This window comes from Convolutriloba macropyga, chromosome 2 (genome assembly GCF_964194025.1).
Source record: "Convolutriloba macropyga chromosome 2, txConMacr16.3, whole genome shotgun sequence".
Classification (NCBI taxonomy): Eukaryota; Metazoa; Xenacoelomorpha; order Acoela; family Convolutidae; genus Convolutriloba; species Convolutriloba macropyga.
In genome coordinates, this window is record NC_134469.1 from 50,436,864 (window position 1) to 50,446,670 (window position 9,807).

At 31.7% G+C, this 9,807-nt stretch overlaps 1 protein-coding gene across 2 annotated transcripts in view; it reads right to left on the bottom strand.

Moving 5' to 3' along the window:
- Positions 1 to 9,541, bottom strand: part of LOC142335331 (lactosylceramide 4-alpha-galactosyltransferase-like) — a 51,342-nt gene extending 41,801 nt beyond the window's left edge. For both annotated transcript variants that reach the window (XM_075383782.1, XM_075383781.1), the window contains exon 1: positions 9,446 to 9,541. The gene's annotated coding sequence lies outside the window, so the exon portion shown is untranslated. The remainder of the gene's footprint in view (positions 1 to 9,445) is intronic.
- Between the last annotated feature and the right edge of the window lie 266 nt (positions 9,542 to 9,807).

Genomic DNA, 9,807 nt, shown 5'->3' on the forward strand with positions numbered 1-9,807 from the left:
TATATTGAGAGTTGTGCATGTGGATGCAAATTATAAATTTTAAAAATTTAGTTTTTCCTGGTGGACAGAAGTACTAATGTGTAGTCTGTCTGAAGTCTTGTTTAATTTTTCTCAATGCCAGTTTGCTATGTTGACCTGACAATCTGATAAAGTAGATTGTTGATTAGTTTTTTGGAACAATAGTTGTTTTGCTACATTCTGATTATAAATTTTTGAATAATTTTTGAAAAACAGTGATATGATACCTAGTACATATGTTTTAATTTTTCTGCTATTCATAATAATAAATTAGAAATTTGGATTTTTTTTCACCACGGGGCAATTGGGTTGTAGTTTTACATGCAGTTTTTGGTGTTTGGCAATATTGCAGAACCTATTATTAAATGATTGAAGATCTTAATTTAGTTGACATTGATGTTCTGTACTTATTGTTAAAATTCTTCTCCTGACATGCAAACCTTCTCATTAAATGTTCATCAATCTTAAACTGTTTATACGACTCAATGTCTGATCATAAGTTTAGTTTGTTGATCTTTGCCGCCATTCTAAGTTGTTTATTTCTGTCTTGTGCTTAAATTATGGCACAAACTGCTGATCGAAAAGAATTTAATCTTACTTTCATCACTTGGTTGTCAATACAAGGTTCAGTTGACTCTCTTTCAATAAAAGCAATTTGTCAACAATATCATGCAAATATATAATTCAAATTTAAAATCATATTTTCGTTAAGCGAATTGCTCTAGAAATTTCTCACACCGCAAATGCCCACAACACAAATAGATACCAGTCTCTTGGAGCCAGTCATTGCAGTTCCTCCATAAAGACCTAAAAGAAGACAGGCAGCAACAATTTGTTGACATAAAACAAGAGCAAACGGCAATGCATATCACACCGTTCAATGAACCGGATGAATTGCTAGACTCAATCCAAACATGCCATCCAGCTCTGTCCTCAAAACAAGTTCCCTCGAGAAAAAACGGCAGCAAATCATAAAACAAAAACAAATAGCATGTCACAAAACTAATCAGTACAATTCAAAAAAGAGCCCGCCAGAACCCTGACAGTACTGAAAAAACTTGCAAACCGGATGTTGCTCCCAGATTCCACAATATCTTGTTCAAAACTACGTCGCCCCAAAGCACGAAGAAACCACAATGACGGTTAAGGAGGCAGAATGTACATCACACTCAGAATCTGATTAAGATAACAAATGTTCTGAAAAACAATTATTTTCATTAGATCTGATAACCAGCCCAGCACACATGTTGTTGATTTTCCAAAACTCATAAAAGCAAATTATTTTTTTCATCGAGGGGGAACTGTGTTATAGCAGTTTTGTTGTTTATTGAACATGCAGTTTTGTTGTCTATTAACAACAACATGCAAAACGTGCATTTGTTTTGTTTATTAAATTTGCGCAGCCTATCAGTAATTGACTCAAAACTTTGATTTAGTTCATCTTGACATTTAGCACTCATTGTTAAAGTTCATTTCCTAAGATGCAAATCTTCCTATTAATCTTAATTTCTTTATCTGACTCATTGTCTGATCATAAGTTTAGTTTCATGATCTTTGCCACTATTCTAATTTACTCATTTCTGTCTTCTGCCTAAATTAGAGCACAAACTGCTGATCAAATCAGGTTTTGATCTTACCCTCATTCACTTGGTTGTCAATACAAGGTTCAGTTGACCCTCTTTCAATAATAGCAATTCGTCAAGCAAATCATACGCAAATATAATTCGAATCCAAACTCAGTCTTTCACTGAGCGAATGGCTCTGAAAATTTTATCCCTTTTATTCGCGGAGCGGATACCATGAAGAGGTTGTTCTGGAAACAAATATTTTCTCATACTACTTTAAGCAATTTCGTTGAGCAAAATGAACCAATCAGTAATTACTACACTAACTCGGATTTTGCGCAGCAAAAATAAACTCTGATAAAAGATTGATAAAACGCACATTAAAAAATTTTGACAAAAAAAAGTTTTCGAAAATGGAACGATGCAATAATGATACGTTACGTCAATAGTAATACAAATATATGAGTTTCTCAAAAAAGCCGATTTTTTTTCTTAATTAACTGATGAGAGCAATTTGATTTTCAAAGCGAAAAAGCAGGAAAGTTAATGTGTATTTGTAATGAATGACCCCGCTCAACCACGATTTTGACGTAAGTTCCCACCAAATTGTACTTATTGTTAAAATTCATTTCCTTACTTGCAAATCTTCTCATTAATTGTTCATCAATCTTAAACTGTTTATATGACTCATTGTCTGATCATAAGTTTAGTTTCTTGATCTTTTCCGCCCTTCGAATTGGTTTATTTCTGTCTTGTGCATAAATTATGGCACAAACTGCTGATCAAATCAATACTTAATCTTTTTTTATCACTTGGTTGTCAATACAAGGTCCAGTTAACTCATTTCAATATTAGCATTTTGTCAAGCAAATCATGCGCAAACAAAATTCAAATCCAAAATCAGTCTTTTGCTAAGCGAATCGCTCTAGAATGTTCATCCCCTAGATTCGCGGAGCGAATACTTTAAAAACGTTTTTTGGAAACAAATTAATTTCTAAAACTATTATAAACAATCTCGCTTAGCGAAAAGAACCAATCAGTAATTTCAATTTTAATTCGGCGGATTTTGGGGAGCAAAAAAACACTCTGATAAAAGATTGATAAAACGCACAATAAAAATGGACAAACAAAACGTTTTTGAAAATGGAACGATGCAATAAGGAGCGGTCCGGTACGTCAATAGTAATACATGTATCTCTGTTTCCCAAAAAAGCCGATGTTGTTAACTATTTTTTATTAATTAAATGATGAGAGCAATTTGATTTTCAAAGTGAAAAGACAGGCCGGTAATATGCGTTTTTAATGAACGACCCCACTTAACAACGTTTTTGACGTTAGTTTCTACCAATTGAATGAGAGTAAAATCTTTAAGACATCACCTTTTCAAAAAAATTTTATTAAAACGTTTAAGAAATCACATTAAGTTCTTACCACTACTCAAATGATAATATCTCAATTCAAAAAGACAAGGCAAGCAACTAATTCAAATAAAACTACCAGCATTATTTAGGATGTAACTATAGATTTAAACTAGGTGTTTAACCATTTTTGTATAAAAATAATGGAGAAATCAAAATAGCATAAGATAATGTGTAAACAACAAGAAGTGACTAGCACTTTGCCGGAAAAGATGTGGGACCTGTCTTTTTTGAGAAAAATTAACAAGTAGACCGAAAACAGAAGAGGAACCTTAGAAAGAACGTTTACATTTTTCTATCACAGTTATATTCAAAGTCATGTAGGCAAATAAATGTCAAATGAGATCGAGTAATGGCTTAAGCGATACCTTCATTCAGGTCTGCAATTTTTCAGAAAGTTGTACAACTTCAAAAGATAAAAACAGAGGCTAAAATCAAAGTCATTTCAGTTTTTGAGGAAAAAAAGTGTCGAATGTGTATAAGATCAAAATCGATTCACAAGAAGTAATGAATATAATCAACTGCGCTTTATATTCAATGCGATTAATGTGTTATGCGACTTGTCAAAAATGTGTAATTCATTTGATGATCGGACAAGGTATTAAAAGAGAACGCCAAAATTTGGCAAACGTCAAAAACAAATAATTATTTACAAAAAATTGTAACAGCGCCAGAAAACCATTATTTAAGTTTTAAAACAGCAATTAGGACATTATATTTCACTTGAAGAGGATTGCGACCTCTATCTTCTAAGAGACTTTGCAATAAATTTGAAGAACTAAGATGAAATGCAGCAGCACTTTTTGTTAATAACAAATTTTTTAAAACCGTAGGACAAAACCGCGTTATTTCAAAAAGGTTAGACTTAACTTGTTACTGCCCAGGAATCTCTTATTAATGTCATTAGTGGAACAAAAACAAAAGACTACATATTACCCCTGATTGGTTATTATTCGTGCTTTTCCTTTCAAAAAATAAGTACCAAATGTTACCAAAATAGTTAACCTGACCAAAAAGTCAATTTATCAAAAAAAATTTTTGAATATTGGATACCTGTCCATTTATTTTAGGAAAAAAGCATTTTAAAACAACTAAAAGCATCAGATAGTTTCCTTAATAGCTCCTGAGATAACTAATTGGAAATTTCATAAAAGAGACTGAATCATAAACCGTAAAAAGAACATTAAAAGCTGGTAATTCTACAAAACTATTGTAAGATTTGCGAAAACAGTTTGTCGGAGCCTTACAAACCCCGAGCTTTACTCAAAAAAAAACAGAAAATTGTTTCATTGGAACAGATTTACAAAAACCTTTAAATGAAAAAACAATTTTTTGTAATTGGGATAAAAAAAATGCAGAATATATATTTCAAAATATACAGCTCCGAAAAAATCCAAATCCAGTTTAAAAAAAAAAATCAACAATGGGACCAAAACTGGCCTTCCTGACATTTCCGGCTGTTGCGGAATTATTGCGTTATTGTTTTTTCGATAAACAAAAATCTTAACATCAAAAATAAACTCTGCATTATTTATCAAAATTGGTTTAATTTGTTAAAAGACCGCAAAAACAAGATATTTCCAGAACACTTTCAAAAGCACTGGAGGTACAATAAGTCCAAATATGAGTTAAGTATGAGTTGAGGAAGATTGTGTCAGCGGTTTTTTTCTGCATCACTGGTCAAACTGGACAAAGTAGCCAAATAGGCATAATTGATTCCATTTTCATCGAAAAAAGTGAAAAAATGCTGAAATTTCAAAAGCTTAGCCCAATAAATTACCAAAATTGTTTATTCAAACAACTAATCATCTCTCTTCTATCTCAATACAAAAAACCAGAATATCGTTATTAATTTTTATCAATTTTTAGCAAAGATTGATTACTTTTAAGCAAAGATTACGAAAAATAATGCCAATACAACGGAAGATAATCTAAATTAACTCAAAGGAAGATAATCTTAATTATCTTATCTCAAAAATAATTCAATCTCCACAAAACCGGAGAGCAAACTTTATAAAAACATTTCGAAAGAAAAAATCTACAGTTAACAAGATTTCTAATGATAATTCTCGGAAACCTGTACAATGAATATATTGAACGGCCCGAACTGAAAGAAAAAAAACCAGTTGCTATATAGTTCCTCCCCCATTAAAATGGGCGGAACAAGAAGTGTTGAATTGGGATTTCACGTGCGTTCACACAATTTTTTGTGAACAGCGGCGAGAAATGAACAAAAAAAGAAATCTCTTTCATCAAAATTTACTGCTGAATCAGAAACACAGAAGAAACTCGACAAATTGAATTGAGAAAAAATTGATGAGTGATTTCGTCTCAAATTCATGAGACACTAGAAAAACATTTATTTTGCTAAGATTTTCCATTTTGCTAAGATTTTCCAACTATTTCAACGTTTGACCAGTGCTATTTGAATGACTTTTGCTACATAATTTTTTTCTTTGGGTATCATTCTATTTCCAACTCACTTATCCGAATTCCAGAATATGCTCTCAACAGCAAAAACAAAGTTGTTTGGAAAAGTGATTGTAGAATTCTTGTTTGAAATATCAGCTGCTCAAAAAACTTGTACCTTGAGAGTTGTGCATATGGATGCAATTTTTGAAACTTTTAAAATGTTAGTTATTCCTGGTGGACAGAAATACTTATGTGTAGTCTGTTTGATGTATTGTATTTTTTCTTTCAATACAAGTTTGCTAAAATTTAGATTGACTTGATAATCTGACAACATAGTATTTTGTTGATTAATTTTTGGAGCAGCAGTTGTTTTGCTACAATCTGATTATAAATTTCTGAATAATTTTTGAAAACCAGTGATATGATACCTAGTACATATGTTTTAATTTTTCTGCTATTCATATAAATAAATTAAAAATTTGGTTTTTTTTACTACAGGGGAATTGTGTTATAGATTTATATGCAGTTTAGATGTTTGTTAATATTGCTGAGCCTATCATTAATTGATGAAAGATCTAAATTTAGTTCACCTTGATGTTCTGTACTTATTGTTAAAATTCATTTCCTTACTTGCAAATCTTCTCATTAATTGTTCATCAATCCTAAACTGTATATATGACTCATTGTCTGATCATAAGTTTAGTTTCATGATCTTTTCCGCCATTCCAATTTGTTTATTTCTGTCTTGTGCATAAAATATTGCACAAACTGCTGATCAAATCAGTACTTAACCTTATTTTTATCACTTGGTTGTCAATACAAGCTTCAGTTGACTCTCTATCAATAACAGCAATTTGTCAAGCATATCAAGCCTAAATATAATTCAAATCCAAAATCAGTCTTTTGCTATGCGACTAGCTCTAGAAATTTCATCCCCTAGATTCGCGGAGCGGATACTTTAAAAAGGTTTTTTTTGGAAACAAGTAAATTTCTAAAACTACTATAATCAATTTCGCTTAGCGAATCGAACCAATCAGTAATTACAATTTTAATTCGGCGGATTTTGTGGAGCAAAATACTCAGATAAAAGATTGATAAAACCCACAATAAAAAATGAACAAATAAAACGTTTTTGAAAATGGAACGATGCAATAATGATGCGCTACGTCAATAGTAATACATATATCCAAGTTTCTCAAAAAACGCAAAGTTATTTTTTTCAAAGAATTAATTGATGAGAGCAATTTGATTTTCATTTCTGTCTTTTGCTAAATTTAGGGATCAAACTGCTGATCAACGTGTTTAATTTTGAATTCAATCTCTTGATTGTCAATACATTGTTCAATTGACTCTCTTTCGAAACTAGCACTTCGCCAAGGAAATCACGCAAACAAATCAAACACAAAATCGGTTCTTCGCTACGCGAATCGCTCAAAAAGTTTCGTTCCTTGCATTTGCGGAGCGATTAGACAAAGAAGTTGTTTTGGAAAAAAATCTCTCAGAATTCTAAGCAATTTCGCGGAGCGAAATGAAGCAAGCAATTATCAAAATATAAACTTGGATTTTGCTGAGCGAACGTACCCTCTGGCATTTTATCAGAAAAGATATGGAACCTGTTGTTTTGAGAAGAATTAACAATTAGACATGAAACAGAAGGGGAAACTACGTTTAAACTTTTCGAAGACAGTTAAGTTCAAAGTCATGAAGGCATTTAGCTGTCAAACGAGATAGATTAATGGCTTAAGTTGGAAATTCATTCAAAAATCAATTAGGCCAGTTATTATTCAGAAAATCATACCACTACAGAAATAGAATAAAAACAGGCAAAAATCGAAAGTCATTTTTCGAGGAAAAGGTGTCTAAGCCGGTAAGATCAAAACATATTCAATAAAAATATTGAATGTAATCATTTGCGCCTTTTATTCAATGCGATTAACGTGATATACGACTTGTCAAAAATGTGCCATTCGTGTGGTGATAGGACAAGTCAGCAAAAGAGAACATCAAACATTGGAACACGTGGAAAACAAATTAAAAATAAGCAGCAATTGTCGTATCAGCGCTCAAAGTTCCTGAAAACCTTTACTAAATTTTAAAAGAGCAACTAGGATATTTTAGATCACTTAAAAAATATTGCGGTCTCTATCATTCATGGGACTACACTATAAATTTGCAGAAGAAGATCAAAAGTAGTAATACCAAAAAACAACTAGTAAGTTTTTTAAAACCGTGGGACAACAAAACCGTAACATTTCAACTAAAATTGTTAAAATTCATTTGCTACGGCCCAGGAAATCCATTGATAATGTCATTAGTGAGACAAAATCAAAAAACGACTTATTAGCACTGACTGGATGCTCATAGTGCCTCTCCTTTAAAACAAAAAAGTACCAAATGTTACCAAAATAGCTAATTTGACCAAAAAGTCATTGTATCAAAAATAAATGATGAATTTTGGATACTTGTCGGGTTACATTACAAAAAAGCATTATGTATCTACTGAAATCATCATACAGTTCATTTGATGGCTTCTTAGATAACGAATGAGAAGTTTCATTAAAGAGACTGTGTCATAAACAAAAAAAGAATTCTTGTAAGATTTGCAAAACAATTTGTCGGTGCCACAAAAACCCAGAGCTTTACTCACAAAAACACAAAATTGTTTCACTGGAACAGATTGAAATGTAGAAGGACTTCTTTTTAAAAAATCTTTCAATGACAAAAAATTTTCTTGTAATTGGGATGAAAAAAAGCAGAAAATATATTTCAAAAGGACAGCTCCAAATTATAATACGAATCCATTTTCAAAGTAAAATCCAACAATGTGACCAAAACTGACCTTACTATCGCTCCCGGCTGTTAAGGAACTCAAAATTACTGAATTATTGCGTTATTAGTTTTCGACAAACAATAATTCTAATATCAAAAAAATGTGCAGTATTTGTGAATATTGGTTTAAATTGGCAAAAGACGGCAAATAGGACATTTCCAGAAAGCTTTCTCAAGAATCAGAGGTGCAAATAGTCCCTATAAGAGTAAATAAAATTTGTGCCGGCAGTTTTTGTCTGCACTATCGGTCAAACTAGACAAAGTGGCCAAATAGACATAATGGATTCCATTTTTTATATAAAAATTGAAAACTTGCTATAATTTCAAAAAATTAGCTGCAAATTTTAACTAAAAATGTAGATTTTAACAATTAATCAACTCTCCTCTATCTCAAAACGTAAAAACAAACTATCGCTAACAATTTTGTCAAATATTAGCAAAACCTCATTAAAGTTTAAGCAAAAATTCCGAAAATTGTGGACAAAACAACGGAAGATAAAATAAAATCCTGTACGATGAATACAACGATCGGCTAAAATTGACTGAACAAAAACCCCAGTTGAGTATATAGTTCCTCCCCTAAGAAGGTGGGCGGAAAAAAGTATTGACTTGACGTTTCACACTCGTTCACACAATTTTAATTTAAACACCGGCGATAAACAAACATAAAAAATCTGCTTCATGAAATTTTCCTGTTGAATCAGAAACGCAGATGGAACTCGACAACTTAAAATGAGAAAAATTTTATAAAGGATATCGCCTCAGATTCATGAGACTGTAGAACAATGTGATTTTCCATTTTGCAAAGATTTATAAAATTATATCAAAGATCATAGATATAAAACGCTGTTTCTGAGAATTCAATGACCATTTCTGAATTCTAATAAATTCTATCTGTCAATGCATGTAATTTTACTTGAGCAAAAACACAATTAATGGGAGCAGAGAAAAGTTTTCTCTGCTCCTTTAATTGCGTTTAAATGTGAAAAATGTTCTTGCAAAATTCAAAGCTCCTCTTTCCAGACAACTAAAAAATGCACAATAGTTGCCACAAATTACAAAACCTTTTATTGTGAGATATGACGGGCAAATTGTTAAAAAGTCTATAACGGTAGAAGTGTCAGGATTTGTTCTGTCTGCAATGGGCAAAAGGGAGCATTTGCACGAACGGTTCTTTTAATGACAACATAAAATATCATTAACGATAGCTCAGGTAAAAATATTATTGGTAAAAATATATTTGATGAACTAAATTATAAAACAGGATGTTTACTCATATCTAAACATAACGCAATGCTGTAATTTGGCGGGACAAAAAAGCAGAAATATTGTTTCAATATAACAGATTGATACAACCAAAAGATAAGAGGCGTTTTACTGTGTTACCCCGCTGTGAGCACAAAATGTCACTCCATATCTTTATGATGACTGTCTGATTGTAGTTTATATCATATCTCCCTCGATTGAAATATTTTCAAACTGTTTTATTTGGTGATCAATGCTTTGAGCGCATATAAGGTCAAAGTGATTGTTAAAAAAGTACCGATATAGTTTTGAATAGCTTG